General features: G+C 33.8%; 1 pseudogene; it reads left to right on the forward strand.

Annotated features, from left to right (window-relative positions):
- The first annotated feature begins 41 nt into the window (after positions 1-41).
- LOC106460382 overlaps positions 42-17,010 on the forward strand; it is a 45,579-nt pseudogene continuing 28,610 nt past the window's right edge.

Here is a 17,010-nt window from a genome sequence, read left to right on the forward strand (position 1 = left end):
TCTCAATCATGACAGTAGGAATCAAATTTTCTTTTTACGAGAGTATTAGTCACGTAATGGCGGATAATGATGCGAATTCATATATTAAGCCTAACATACAAGTTTAAATTTTTTTTCGAGTGTCCCACTGTATATAATGTAATATAATATGCATGCATCTAAGACAACAGAGCATAATTTGGTATGTATCTATAAATTTCTGTTATCAAATGTTTTCATATATTCAGCAAACGAAAAACCAAACGATTCCCATCTTCTTAGGCTTAGTTAAAGGTTCAGAACGAGAAAGCTAACGTTGGCGGTAGTTCATACGAATCATCATATTTATAATCGTTAGGGCAAGAACTTCTTGAAAGTTGAACTTGAAGAAGTGATGTTTGACTTTTGAGTATTATGATATATTTCGTTATTCGTTTTAACGTGAACATCGCCTCAGTGAATACGTGTGGTTTGTAGAATTAATTTTTTCTGGAAAAACATTACACACTAGTACGTGATGTATCTCCAAGAATTATTTATATTTGAAAATAGTATTAGTTCATTGAAATAACTAATTTGAGTAGTACTAATCACCAATTAAACTTTTCAAGGTCAAACAACAAATGATTGCAATAGGCCAAAACTGAAATAAATGTAGAGTGATCCTAGTAATAATACAGGTGAATAAAACTAATATGATATCCTGCACACATATATAAATCATAATTAATTATATTAGTAATAGAAGAAAAGCTAAAAGATATGAAAAATATGGAGAAAAAAACTTGTGTGCAGAACATTAATTTTTGAAATGTGAATATTTTCAAGCTAAAACAGCTCATTTCATTAAGTAGCTACAGTGTTTATACAACCAAAGCATCACTGGACAGCAGAATGAAAACTATAAGAATAAGACTTATAATAATTGAACTTGGCTTTTTCAGTGTGGCAGCCAAAAGAATGATATATCATTATTTCATCTTAATATTAACTAAATGGCCAATCAAGTTAAGGAAAGTATTTAAAACCTTGTCAGAAAGCTTGTTGATTGTCAACTTAAGAATTAAACAAAATATATTAGTAAATGTAGAGGTATGAATTATACAATTCTTACCAGATTGTCTTCTTACTTAACACTAAAAAATGCTGTTTAGGAGCACTTGGTCTAATTTAGTTCATTAGACAGTGTTTTCTCAAGGGTTCTAAAGGTCAAAAATCAGATACCCCCAACTTTTTCTTTCATTTTTGTAGGTCATTTATTTTTAATATTATTATTAAAAATATTTATATCTTAAATAAAGATGAAGGGTTGGAAAATCAGAAATTACAGAGATGATGTGATCTTTTTAATATGTAAAATAAATAGTCACATGACCAATGGCTTTTAATATTTATATAGTTGCACAGTATTTGTTTTTCACATTCCTGAGGATGATGTGAATAAGCATTGAAATGTGTAGAGTGCCTTTTAAGACTTGATTGGTCTTACAATAAAACTTTTAAGTGTGTACTGAACAATGTTGATTGTTTGAGTATTTTAATATATTTTAGAGAAAAAAGTTTAACATATGAAAAAGTTTTATTTCTATAACATGGTGATTGACTTATTGAACAAGCTGCCATTGGCAGTGGTAGAGGTCAGCACTTTACAAGAGTTTAAGAAGGCAGTTGGTGATTTCGTGGAAAATATAGGGTGGGATTAAATTTTTATTTTCCCAAAAGTGTATGTGAAAATACAGCCTTGAAGGACCAAATGGTACTTGTATTGTCCCCAGGTTATGTTCAATTTACTGTAGAATTGAGTGATTAGGGTATTTGGTAACTTATTAATCGACAGCCCCATTAATCAATAACATGAGATTAATCGATTAGTAGTGTTTCTCAAACCATGGTACTTACAAACAAAAATAAAAAAATGGCAGCAGGGGCAGTCAACAAATTGTGTTCCTTCTAGTCAGCAGTTTTCAAAGAAAAAAAAAGAAGGTTGAAGGCACATGCTTCGATATGCTTGCCTCCCTTCTAGTTAGCAGTTCAAAAAGATAAAAAATAATAATAAAGCTAGTAGACAGTGCTGCCAGCCAGTTTCCTTCCTTCTTGCGATTATTTCAAAATTAGTCATAGTAGCTTTGCCATAACAAAGACAAATTGAACACGTTTGAGAGCAGTATTTCTTGGATAGTTTTAAATTAAAAATAGTAATAGTTGGAAACCCTAATTCCAATTAATTTATTATTTTCATGACAGTCAACATACTCAGAATTATGACTGATTGTTGTATCAATTCATTTTATCTTAATTTTGATTATTTGATTAATTTATGTGACACTAAGCAATTTAATTGCTGCTCATAGGCAAGTGATTAAATTGCCCGGCTCTGTTTTCCAGGGTATCAGTAGGATAATGTCCACTGATTTTTTTTTGTGTGCTCAATTCTAAAGACAATGTATGAGAAAACAAAAGTTTAAGATTTAAGAAAGATAGGTATAGATAGTTAAGATTAGCTTTATTTTTCACCAGGATTATTAGCTTGTGGAATGGATTTCCTTCACCAGTAATGGAAATACTTTGACACTGACATAACTATGTGTACCAGATAAACTAATTAATTAATTGAAAAGTGCTATTTCAGGAATTTTTCTGACTGTGGGAAAATATGTGGGTGTGTTCTCATAGTGCTAACAGTTTAGATCATGAAGAATGTACCTAATAATTTCATTGTTCAGTTAGTATAGAATAGGAAACTTTTGTGTAATGGATGGCCACAATGAGCCAAGGGACCCCTTGTTGTCTCTTAAAATTTGTTGTGATATATTTGTTGAATAACTACAGAAATATTAACTATAATTTTCATTTTCAAAAAAGCAGCATCTTTTAATTTATAAGTGATTAGTAAAGTGACTTGTGTGAGAAAATCTATGCCAACCAAATAAAGGACTCTACTGAAAAACCCATTTTAAATTTCAAAAGTAAAGAAATAAGATGATGAAAGAAAAATGTTTGGTTTTCATTAATATAATAGTTATTGATGGTAGGTCAGTAAATGTAGTTATCTGTATATCTGTAGAAGTAAGCTACAAGGAAGTTAGAAGAGCATGTGAAAGGTAAATAAAGAACATATATATTAGAATCTGGCATTAACAGTAAAGAATTTATGTCTGTACATGTATGTGTACGATCAGCAAGATAAAACTAAAAAAAATCTTGGGAAATATGGAAATAGCTCATAATAAAAACTTTTTGTGTGTGAATAGTGTACTGAGATTTGTTGGGACAGCTTGCCTTGATAGTTATTTCATTGGATGAAATTTAGATTAAGAAGGTTAAAGCTCCTGGTACAATGAAGATTTATCCTAAAACTTCAAAAAATAAATCAAGAAACTAATAACAGTTTACAAAAAATTTTAAAAGTGAAGATTCTTGATGTGCTTTATCTCTGAAAAAAGGAAATCAACTATTAGAACATTCAGCATTGTTAAGTGTCATTTGGAAAATTATTATGGAAACTTGAAGTTTGATACAGAGCATTCAACATGACTCTAAGAAGGTGATTTTATCTCATCCACTTCCAATTTTTTTTGTTTATGATAATTGAAATGATGATAAAAAACAGAGTTATGATAGAATAGTAGCTTTCTGATTTGATGAACTTTTATGGTCTTCAGGATTTTGTTTATAGACATTTGTTGTTTGTTATTCATGTAATGTAAGTAACACACAAGCTTAAAAGTTGTTAAATTTGTTAAAGCCATAGGTGAAAGCTGATACTGAAAAGAATATTATAGTGTTCATATATAAACATGCGTGTACTATTTACATTTAAAAGAATCTTAACATATAATGGTTGAGTGCAACTGTACATAAAATGTGTTTGAACATGAGAAAAGTAATCCATTTAGGAGCAAGAAACTTGAATACGATTTACTTTCACATAAGAGTGAAAAGAACATACCTGTAGGTATAGTTGTTGAAAAAAAGCATGAATATTTCAATTGGGTATGAACTGCATTATATTGATAACTTGATTTTGGATCTCGGTGAAGAAATGTTGAGTTGAAAAAGTATTAATAGTTATTTTATATGAGACTGTCAACCTCATTTGAGATTCTGTTTAGTCTTGTTCTCTATTATAGAAAAGCATGTATGTATTTGGTTTGATTAATTAGCCTTATAAGGACAGACACAAACTTTTATTCTTATTTTTTGCTGAAGTACAATAAAACCTACATATGCTGTCTTAAGTTTCTTAAATTTGAACAACTAATTTATTTTGATATCTGATGTCAAAAGCTGGAAAATATAACTAAAATATCACAGTAAGTAATAAACTTCAAAATTCCATATCCATATGTGATTTTCAGGCAGTATTGATAGTCTGTTAAGTGGTAAAAAGTAGTGAAATGGTTTAGATTGTTTGTTTTGTTTTTTCTTTCAATCTGTGGATGTGAAAGGTTGCTTTAAGGATTGGAAAGGGTTAAATTTTTATAGTTTGAGGGCTTGGAATGAGTTAATAGATCGTCTGACCTTCTGTCACTTATGCCATTTTTATAATACACTGTACATTTAAGAATTATAATTGTATATCATGGTAATTACTTAGTATCAGTGGATAATTGCTTAAAAATATTTAAGTCTTAAGGATTGATATTTGTTTTTATTGAAATGCTTAATGAGAAGCAAGGGAATAAATTTTCTAGTTAACTAAGAACAAGATTATATTGATCAGTTACTTCACTTTTATTCTAATATTTTGTAAAAAGCAAAGTATAATTAGATATTAATATACTGGCTTAAATATACTGTGCTGAAAAAAGATCTGCAAAATTCATTGTTTGATATTGATAGGTGTTGTTACTATATGAATTAAAATTTAGAGTAAAAATAGTAAATGAATAAATAAAAATTTAAAACATTTGGTAAGAAATACTATATAACTAAAACATTGTACAGTTCAGTATTATTTAACAAATACATTATACATGTAGTTACAATAGGCATGTGAGTAAAAAGGTCTAAAAATTCAGTGTATAAGTTATCACAGCAAATGTTTTGATAAATTTCTATTGTATAGTACTGTAGTTTATGCAGCATTTCTAGTATAGCTCAAACATTAAAAGTTATTTTTATAAAAATAAATGTAGTTAATATATCTAGGCACAATATGAAAGTAAATTGTAAAAAATCTTTACATGAAAATAATGAATATTTATGTAGTGTGAAAGTTTAATGCTAACTTTTTTAATTTAAGGATTTTGTTTTTGAAGGACATTAGACTTCATATAAAATATTTCTTCAAAAGATTTTACTTGTAGGGTTGAAACAGTTTGAAATAATGCATTAACACAAGTCACAATAATAAAATCATGTCGTAAAATTATTATTGTTAGTTAAGAAAGAAAAGTATTAATTTCATCTTTTTTTTAATAAACAGCTGATTTTGTTTAACTACTTGTATGGAAAAAATATGTATCACATCTAGGAGTGTCCATGAGGCTGCCATATGAGAGAAAACGGGTAGTTGCTCCCGTGTTTCATAGCACTTTTTAGTTTTTGGAACAATACATTTGTCTAAAATGTGTAGTTTGTGCATTGGCTTTCATTTAATGATTTCACAGTCTGTGCATACATGTCCCATAATCACCACCACTTCATGGTGTTATGATCATTTGCAAGTTTGTGAGCATGAATTTGACTCAACAGACTGTAGAAAGTGAAAGAATTGATGGTTGGGATGTGATTTTTCCATCCTCTATGTGGTAAGTAAAAACTGTTTAGAAACTCTTGTAAACTGTATGTGTTATAATTTGACAAATTAATTTACTCTTGCTAAGTTTCAATGACAGAATAGCTTGATGTCTTAAAAAATTATATTTTTTATCTGTCAAAAAAACCCAACTATGCCTAAACATCCCCCCCCCCACACACACACACTGAAAACTGAAATGACACCAGTGAATTCCACTGATTGGACAGAAAATTGGTTGCTTCTCCTGCTGAATTCAGTTGAGAGAAATAATATCAATAAAATTGACAGTTCAGGTTCTTACAAACTCCAAAAAAAATACTTTGGTATTCCTAGAAAAGATGAATGCATCCAGGTTTGCAATATATGCCTTGCCAAAGTTAAATGCAAACAAAAATAATATTACTGTGTTTCTGCATTTGCAACTCCACCATCCAAATCAACTTGTAGATGTAGTTGTTCATAAAAAGACAAACACAGAATGACACATGAGCATGGTTGAATTAAAGCAGTCAATGTTTTCATAGTCTGTTGAAAGGAAAATGGCACTATTTAAATAATAGTTCAGAAATTAAGACAACTGTAGATAGCTATGGCATACATCTCAGCCAAAGATACGATGCCTGTTTACACTGTTGATCAACAGTTTCTAGAAATACTTGTGTACTAGAAAGTATTTGTCTAACAGCATGATCCTAACTGTGTATTCTGAATTAAGAGAGGCCATGGAAGTTGTCAGGTTTAACTGGTGAAGGGCAGTTGGAGTTCATGAGTGCCACAACAGACTTGTGGACAAGCAGGTGTGTGGAACTATATATACATATATATATATATATGGGATTTATTGTCCACTACATAGACAAACAGTAGGCTCTTTAAAGCTGCTGGCTAGGATCCATACCCTTTGATGCTGACCACATAGTAAAAAACATCAGCACATGCTTTTAAAATGTTTTGAGCTAGTGCAGTCTCTCAGCAGACAATCTCATGTCAATTACAACAGATAATATGGCTAATGTGAAATGAGCATTTACTAACCTCCATGAAAACAACAAACAATTTGCTGACATCACAAGGTTAAGCTGCATTGCCCACAACCTTGAATTCATTGTTAAAAAAGTACTAAATCTGGATAGAATGAAATGGGCAATAAGGATTGCCAGGAAAATAAGGGATGCTTTTACATAAAGCTGGTAACATCAGAGAGATCTAAAACAGCAACAGAAGGTCTTGCAACTTCCTGAACACACTTATACACGTGTATAAGGCCAAGTATATAAATGTCTCTGTGACCTCATAGGACTGCTAGGCTGACTTTTTGCCTTTACCTTTGAAGGAGGATGGTTTGTTGCATGTGGAAAATAAAATGCATAGAACACTGGAAAACATAGGATCTTGGATCTTCTAAGCTGGCATAACTGACATTGATGCTATAAAAGCAATGTAGCTCCAACTTATTATCTATTCACATGCTTAAAAAGAAATAAAAGTAGAAGCTTAATGTTTATGTACAAATACTAAAAACCTTTTATGTTTTCAACAAACATATGTTAATGACACCATGCAATGTAAAGGATTAAAGTGTGTAAACTAAAAAAAAAAAACAATATGAATGATATCAGTAGTAATTCACAGTTAATATCGAGGCAGAGACTGGTGATATTTTAGTCCTAACCCTAAAATATAGAACAGTAAAAAGAGATATGTACTTTAGGTATTTCAATTCTTTTATACATGAGTTTGAGTCATTTGTCTTTCATAGCTGTAAATACCAGCTACTCATTATGCCAGACATAACCTAACTATTGTTTGAACTATAAAACTCAGAAATAACCTTCAAATCAAGATGCATCACACTTTTTAACCAAGTCACTGCACGTCATTTAATGAAACTCACTTTTGTTTATATCCTTAAAAACACTGATCATGTAATCATTAGATTTGTACCAATCCTTTATTGCTGTGACCTAGTGAGGCATGCTTGCTCCTCTTGTTGCAAACCTTTCTTAAAATAAATTTCCTTGGTTGTTTTTAAATCTAGTTTCTGATTGGCTCCTTTAGCTTTATGGCTATTTTCAAAATCCTTGATGAACATAGTAAGAAGGCTCAACCTCTCTCGGCTTCACCCAGCACAAGTTTAAAGAAATTGCACATCTAAACAAAAGAGCTAAGAGACACAACTGATCTTTGCCTCGCACTTTGAGATATCAATTCAATGAATAGCATGAGGTGAGGCAAGAAGATTTTTGAATATTTTGCAATAAAAATGTGCAGTTTTTAAGACATTTATGCCCAAGACAAGCAACATATTGGTATTAATATGAAAAATAAGAAACTTAGATCCAGTTGATAACAGTAATGTTGAAAAATCATGCTAAGCCACCTGACTTAATAACTTTGCCATGGACATATATTTATACATATATACACATTTATTTTTGCTTGAATCATAAAATACATCACTTTTAGATTTGTTTTATCATTATTTAGTTGTCTTTTGATGCCTTAATCCATCAAAAACAGTCATAATTGCATAGTAGTGTCAAAATATTAATCTAGATGGTTACACTTGATGCTTTCATAAAAAAATAAAATAAAAGATATCAATTTACAATTTGTATATGCATAAATCATTGTATTTTTAGTACAAAGTAATTATAAAATATGTATTATTTATATGGTATGTGTTCTACTCAATGGGGTTCCTCAGTTGCAAGCCATCTTACTTGTTTTTCATTTGATTGGAAGTCTTGCCATCTGATGTCATCTGAAAGGGACATTACCCTGTTTGAGGACTTGAAATGTAACTGTTTTCCTGCTACAGTTCACTGATCTATTGGTGGAGAAAATTATGTAACTGCTTCTGGTGTTCATCCAATTTTGATCCATATACTAGATGATATTTTTACTGCCTCAACCTAAAGATAGAGCATATGCAAGAAATCTTAAAGAGATAATCAGAAATGACTTGCAGAAGCATTATGAAAGTGAAGAGCTCAGTAATCTTCTTGATTCATGTACTGTTTTGGATTCAAGGTTCAAGACTGCCCATTCTAACAATGACAGGAATGCTGTTGCTCACTTGATTGGGAATGCATAGATTGCATAGTATATTTGGAAGCAACAGCAAGGTTTCCAAGGAAGAAGGCGTGGATTCTTCTGAAAAAGTAAAACCAGTTGGTCTGAATGATTTACTGCATCAGGTAATTGTGACTATTAGGCCTTTTTTAAATATTAATTAGGGTATTTGGTGCAATCAAAAGGAATGATATTTATTAATAGATATGCTGACTTTTATTTTGTGTTGATGTGTCTCGGTGTGTTTTACTAGAGAGTTATTTGGGAAATTTTTGTGAGATGCACAATATAATATTAATATGATGCATTCTCTATATTTGTTGCTGTTTAAAAAATATAGTTTAGAAGACAAAATTAATTTCTCAATATGAAAATGTTGTAACCTTCTACTAATTTATTACATAATCTGAAACTTGTCTTTAGATTGTAAGGATGAATTCACCTCAGCCTCCTACCAGCCATCTAGTAAAAAGTTACGGCCCATGTGAGCATTTCAGTCATTGGTATGAAGACAGAACCAATAGACTGATGCAAAGGAAACAGAGAATCTTTTCCATATTTGACACACCTGGCCAAGAAATACCCCAGTATACAAGCAGCAAGTGTACCATCAGAAAGATTGTTTAGTGGCAGTGACCTGGTAGTCAGTAGTCTTCAGGGATGACAAAAACCAAGGACTGTGAATTGTATGGTGTTTTTGGTCATGAATTAACCTTAAAAGTAGACACAGAGGTTCTCTGAGACTAGGGTAGAAAGCCCTTGGCCTGACTGATATGAAAAAATATACATTTCAATTTAAAAGAAGTTGACCATAATCTTAAGTGGAACTATGTTTTAGTTTCCAAGCTCATTGTTTTTTCTATGTGGGAAAAAAATCTAATAAATGATTTGAGTTTGATAACAAAAAATACTTGTATTAACTCCAGTATTCCAATGAGCAAATACCACAAAAATCACAACTATCATAGAAATTTGACTTGCAATTATCATTTTAGAAATTTTCAACATTGTTCCAACCCTATTTGAACCATTGCAGTAATTTTTGGGATTAATTGCAATATTAATTATATTTTTGTTAATTTTTTTTATATGTGACCCATGCTAAAAAGGACCCTGTAACCAACAAAATTATGGAACCACAAGAACTTTGGTGCATGAATAGTTTTGAGAGGATATCTTACCGCTGACACATAATAGCTATATCACTTGCATATCTGCCTATGAGATTTGCATGCCACCTTGAGCTAACTCCCACCTAAAATATACATGCTTAATGTGTATTGCTTTGGTGCATGATGACATCATTGGCCCCATATATCTTCTATCAAGTAATAAAGGCCTTGCTGCCTTCACATGGTTAATTGGCTTCTACTTGCTCATTCTCTGGAGATTTTGCTCTCTCATGCCTCTCTTCTTCTGCAGGAGGCTGATCAGTTGGGATGACCTGTCATGCTTCCCAAGTCCTTTCTCGGCTACACAATATTTAGTACATCTCAGTGTTTTCTTCTACTTTCGTCTTGGTCAGGTTCAGCCTTCACCTCTTTGTCTGCAAGCAATGGAATGTCACCATGGTTTACACATCTCACATTTGTCTTGCACATAACTTTCTTTCATTTTAGAGGACTCTAGCTTCCCTAAAACCACACCTTCCATTTGGGCATGCATACATGCACCTCCTTTTGTGGGCATTGCAAGACCAGTAGAATCTTTCTCAGGATCCATTGTCCTCGATTGTGAACCTCTTTTCTCAAGGATATTTCTTGGTGGCTAGACTGTGCCAATACCATGAGTGTTATTCCGTTACAAATTCTTTGACTGGATCTCCATCTCTTCACAATTGCTTCCCTTTCAGGTAAGGCTCATCTCTGAATGACACTATGTCTTTTGATATTTGGGCACTAGAAGATAGTTCACTTCACATCATTGTGCTCAAACTTCTTGCTGTTTGCTAGGTATATTCTCATTTCCTACCTTTTGTTATAGATCAGTTGGTCACAGTCCAGTTCCACACTTCCATGGTCATTTCTTATATCAAATGTTTTGGGGGTACCATCTCCAGGACTCTACTTTCAGGTATTCGAGCTTCTCTTTCATGTTGAGTTCATCTTGCCACTTGTATTGTGCATGGGACTTTGAATCTGATTGTAGATCACTTCTCTCAGCCAAACCAAATTCTGCCCACTCTGTAGTCTCTCCACCACTGAAGTTTTTTGCTGGTTTTGCTCACAGTTGGACACTCCTTTCATGAATGCCTTTGCCTCTTCTCTCAACTCTAAGCTTCCACTCTTCTAATCCCTTGTTCCCCAACCTTTGGCTCTAGCTACCAGTGCTCTCAGCCAGGACTAATCTCACCTTTGGCTATATATCTATTTCCTCTTTGATTCCTCTCTTGGGTGTCATCACCTTGATAAGCAACACTGCTTGTCAGATTCTATTAGTGGCACTTCTTTTGCCAGCTCAGCCCTGGTTCCCTCTCTTTTTTTGATTGGTGTCCAGACCCCCTTCCACACTACCCAGTGTCCCCTCTTTGGTTCCACCTCATATGTCCCTTTTTCATTCATGGGTATCATCCTTTCAACTCTGCATGTGGGATTTGTCTGGTCCATCACCCTTAGGGTCAGATTCTTCAATCATGTAGCCTTCTCACCCCATTCTTGTTGTTCTTTCACTTTGTTTGTCTATCAATATAAATGGCATAGTTTTCTTCCTTGATCCATCTACCACTCCCTTCCTCCAGGCTGTTCTACTGGGAACCACCATTCTGCTTTTTTGACTTGGTTGTTTGACCATAGTTTATTGGTCTCCACCATTGCTAGTTATTGTGCAGCCTTATCAAGTACATTTTGCTTTTCCACTTACCACAAGGTATTTTCTTCCCCTGTTCTTTCCACTCTGTTCTGATCTTTGTTTCTTCACTGAGCCCCTCATCCAATTCCCATGACTGACTGGGACCTTGATTTAGTGTTACATGCTCTCACATGTTTCCCATTTAAGCTGGTAGCTTCTCAGCCTTTTGACTTCCCTATCTTATGACTCACTTCCTTCTTCTCAACTGTGGTCACCATTATTTAGATATCTATGTTTTCAATGCTTCTCACACACACACACTCTTCCACCACACTTCTTTAATTCTTTACAGGACTGTTTTTCTTAATCTGTCTTCAGCTTCTCAGGAGGGTGACCATTCTTTCTCTCCTAGTTCCCCTCCTTCTATCTTTCAGCTCTATGCTCATCCTGATCCAAATTGGCTCCTATGTCCAGTTCAGACTGTCCAAAGCTGCTTGGCATGAACTTCTACTTTTAGGGGTACCCACCATTGTCTGATTTTATTCTGGAACCCATCTTCATTCAGGGAACTCTCACCTTCTACCCTTACCAGTTGGTTTATTATTCCCTAGATGTTGATGCTTGCAAGCTCTTTTACATTTCACTACATCTCCTTTGTTTCTTGTCTCATTCTCTTGCTTCTCATTTTTGCTGGCTCTTGGATGAAACCCTACAAGTGGGCATGTAGCCAACTCCCACACATTCACCTCTCATTATCTTTATTCTCAAATATTTAACTCCTCCCAGTTGCCATTCTTCAACCCACTGTCCTTGAGATGGATATATATGTATTCTTTTTTTTTTCCACCTAACAGTATCCTGCCAGGTGGCTGATGTTCCCTCCCAGGCTCAGCTTATTTTCCAAAATCTGCATTGGGCCAGGACTAATGAAAATCATTCAACCCATCCATCCTGGTCCTGCCGTTGCCCACTGTCAAGAAGGGATGTTCCGCAATACTACTAGAGTTATCCTCGTGGTTTACAAAATTACTCAACTGCCTGATCCAGACTGTATCATTCCATGGAGTATCATGGAAAAAGTCTGCTTCTTTGGCTCATGCTTGCTGGCTTTTAACCCCATTATACCTGGCTATGCACATTGCATGTAAATCCCTATAAGACCTTTGCCATTTTTAAATTCCTCTCTGCACATGTCACAAAATATTACTGAGTTGCATTCAAAATTTAAGTGGACCACTTTACTATCAAGGTATTTTAATGAAATTAACATTAACAACTATGTTATGATTCAAAGTTATATATTATCTAAGTTTTTATTCCTTTATTTTAAAAGAAACCTCTAGAACAATAATTAAAACTTCAGTTATCATTTGACAAGCTCATGGTTCAAAATATCTCAACTATAGAGCTGATATAGGAGAAACAAGTGTGTGTGTGTAATGTAGACATTTTCGTGTAGACATTCAAAGTACACATATATAGGTTGTTCACGAGTAACTTAAATCAGACTCCAAGAACTGGTCTCAAAGGAAGGAAAAGTGTTGTTGCTAAGAGACAGCTTTAACTTGAATGGCATTTCTATAACCAATAGAAAGAGCAGATTTCTAATTGTAATATCTCAAGATTAGCAGGAAACCTAGGTAATAAATTAGTTTACAAACAAAAAACAAATTGCCACTAGGTCCATTGTTGAGATCAGGGTTATTTTTTCTTCCCTTATACATATTAGTTTGATAGATAGTTAAATTGCACATAGGTTTTATTTTTATATTTTAGTTAATGATGTGTTATTTATGTTTTATATTTTGCTGGAGGCTGAAATGTCTTTACTGATCATAATGTTATATTGCCCATAGGTGCCAATTCACTTGTGTTGATATAAATAATCAAAGATAAAGAATAGCAAAAAAGAATAAAACATTAAAAATAAACTATAAGTGAAAAGGTAAAGACATGAAATTACTTATATGACTCAAAGAAAATATTTTAAGATTATTCAGTGATGAGATAATAGGTATGTATATATTTACATTTCTTAATTCTAAACATTTCATTGCAATGTATATTAATAACAAGGTTTTGTCATCATCAGGTACCTGATGATGATAAAACCTTGTCGAAACATTGTACATTTGCTGTTATGCTAAACTTGTATTAAAGTTTTCTTCATTACCCATTCAAGCCGTCTCCAACCATTATTAGTCTCAAAGTGGGTTCCTCGTCATCGAAAATCAAAATATAATATTTCATTTTTCTGAAACTTCATACTTTTAGGAAAGCTCTTGTTAAGTTTCAAATAATTTCATTCACTAGCTTTATGCTTGGAATGAAATATGACAAGAGAGACATTACCTACATGCGATGTATTTGGACGTGTCTAATAGGACTCGTATTTAAAAATGGTGTTGGGCCTTATAGACTGAAATATAGAGTCTCATGGTCACCCATTTCACTGTTCAGTAAAGGATCTTTCCGGCAAGTATTTAGTGGGAATCCAGATACTTCCCAGTGTGAAACCTCTCCCACCTTCTTCAATTGGAGCATGGGAGATCCTTGCCACTTACCAGTCCCTAGCCACTGGGGTGGTGGACCTTGGAGAATTCCTCAGTGATGTGTCTCAGCACAAGTCAGAGAGAAATAGGGCAATGGTAACACTATCAGTGTAGTGTAGGCCACCTTTTAAACAGATGTGCTCTCCTCCTGCAGCCTGAATATGTCCAGTTGAATCAAGGTGAGCACACCCCATACCTTCTGATCATGCCCTAACCATACTACACCTATTGACTCACCAATCGATATTGCACAATTGCTTGGATGGTCATGTGCTCTTTCTGCCTATCCCTGTAATACTTGGGACTTATTTGCCTCTTCCCCCCTTTACATTCTGAGTAGAGTATACCCCAGTCAAGATGTGATGTGGTCTCCCATGGGTGTGCCCCTATGGAGCTCTTATCATAGGGTGTCACACTCCATGAGCTTTTTCTTTGGTCATTTTATGAAAGGAGTTCATCTAGGTTTAATTTTACCCCAGTTCCTCCACCAATTCAGCATGGAATTATAGCTATTCTGTGTGAATAGGTGAGGTATTGTCTCGGAAGTTAATGTTTTCCTAATCTGAAAATGTATTTCAGATAGATACTTAAGTCCCACACATTCCCATCCAACTTCCCCATTTCCAGTGCACTTTCTTCTTGTCTTGTCTGAGAATGAAGTTATTTTGTGTGTTTACGGGTAGTTACTATGCATGGAGGTTATTTTGCTCTCATATTTGTGGATGGTTGTTGTTGTATGATAATTTCATCATGCACCAGTGCAGTTTCCATTAAACACATGAATTTTAGGTGGGAGTTAGCTGAAGACTAGTGGCATGCAAGTCTCATAGGCAGACAAGCGAGAGTTATAGCTATCCTGTGTATGGACGTGAGCTATCAGAAATGCATTTCCAGATTAGGAAAATTTTAATTTTATGAAAATGTGCTCATGGGGACCACATTCAGCAATTCTATGGTTAGTAATCAATTTATATGCACATTGTTCTGCAGCTGAGCTGAAACTTTAAAGAGTATGTATAAAATTTGATAAATACATATTCAGAAAAACTACTCACCTCTCTGCACCACAAAAAACTATTATGTCTTGCCACTACCATGTAATTTCCTGCAAGTGCTACAAGGCTTGAACAAAGTTCCCACTCTTTCAGGTGTCAATGTGTGTTGCACCAGCCTATAATGTAATCATAATTAGACTTAACCCTCCATGCACAGTAATCCCAATAAACACTAGCACATGAACATAGGCTTGTCTTCAGATTTTTTTTTCCATTAGATTTACCGGGCTTTTTGTGCTTATTATTTTAACCTTTCCTTACTACTTTTGTGTAGTCTTTCCCTCCTTAATTTTCTTTATTATAAGAAAGAATTATACTAAATTTTAAACTTATAAGCTGCAACTTTTATTCACATTATCTTCAATTTGCTTTTCTTTTAATCGACTTTGTACTTTTCGGATACATCCCACTGTTTGTTCTCGTTGTTTAATCCAACATATATCCAGTACGTCTTGAAAGTCGTCATTATGTCTGTGCAATGTCACCATACCTGGCTCATTCTCCACCTGATAAAACAAATCCATTTCTATGTATTTTACAAAAACAGACCACCATATTATCATTTTCATGGATTAATTGGATTATGTCTCCATTTTCCCAGTTTCTGACACACTTTTACAGGAGCACTTCATTACTGTCATGGTGACTGAGATACTGAAGGTCAGTGATACTACTGCCATTGTGCACCATGTAGCTGGTTCCATTTTGATCTCAGATCCAGGATTCCTGGTTTTCTACTTCTGTTACTTCAGCTGAGCCTCACTCATTGATGTTTCCATGCAAATTTTTGTTTCTTGTTCCCTTTTCGTAACATGCAACATATAGTCCCACTTTCATCCTTCACTACTAGGATTTCTCAGCTTTATGTCTTTTTTTTCTTGTTGCTGTTTTTTCAGTAATTTTTTGCTGAATCTTGGGTTTTTTGTTGCATGAGCCTTATTCACCCAAGTCTTTTTTTTTCAGTTTAGAGAACTCCTATTTTTCTTTCTCTATATCTGCTTGTCTTCATCTCTTATTGACTTTTTTGATCATTCTAATGTTTCACATTTATTTGGGAGCTTTCCATCACAACCCTATCAGCTTTACTGGGGAAACTTGCACATACCTGTTTTCCACCTTTCTCTCAATTTTCTTCTATTTGGTCCCAGTTACTTTGATTTCTTTATCAGGTTGCTTTCTTTTCTGACTTCCACCTCCCTCACTCTTCTCTCCAGGACCTTTGTCTTACATTTTTTCTTTGTGATGTGTTTTTGAGAGTATTTTTTATAAATTATCATCTTGAACTGATGCAGTTTTTCAGCAGTCACTTCTACTAACTTTAGTTTTTTGCCCTTGAGACCAGGAACCCAGGGGTTACCTCCCTCGTCTGTTTCTTGTCCTCTTGTTACTATCCATGTTCCCCTCTCTCATTGAGGGTTAGTCTTCATGGGTATTGGAGGTGATTTGTTTCTAGCACAATCTCTTGGCTCCAGCCCTGTGGGAGCTTGGTTCTCCCATTTTGTCCACCAGTGGGCTGTACTTGCTACAACCTGTTGAGTAAGTACATGTGTAAAGGCAGGAGATCTTTCAAGGCTTGTGAAATATGTAGAAGCAGAAAATTACTCATCATTGTTCACAAGGTAATAGCTCTTTGTACTAAAAAAAGGTATATATATGAATTACATTTTCAGGTAAAGAAAATGTTAATTTTTTTTTTTTTGGAAGAATAGTTAATGAAAAACAATTTAATAAGTGATCAAAGATTGCTTATGTGGAAAATTGTGAACTACATCAGTTTAATAATGTCCATTTTTGGTGGTTTTTGTGCAAGTACTGTAAC

This window comes from Limulus polyphemus, unplaced genomic scaffold, assembly GCF_000517525.1.
Source record: "Limulus polyphemus unplaced genomic scaffold, Limulus_polyphemus-2.1.2 Scaffold762, whole genome shotgun sequence".
Lineage (NCBI taxonomy): Eukaryota > Metazoa > Arthropoda > Merostomata > Xiphosura > Limulidae > Limulus > Limulus polyphemus.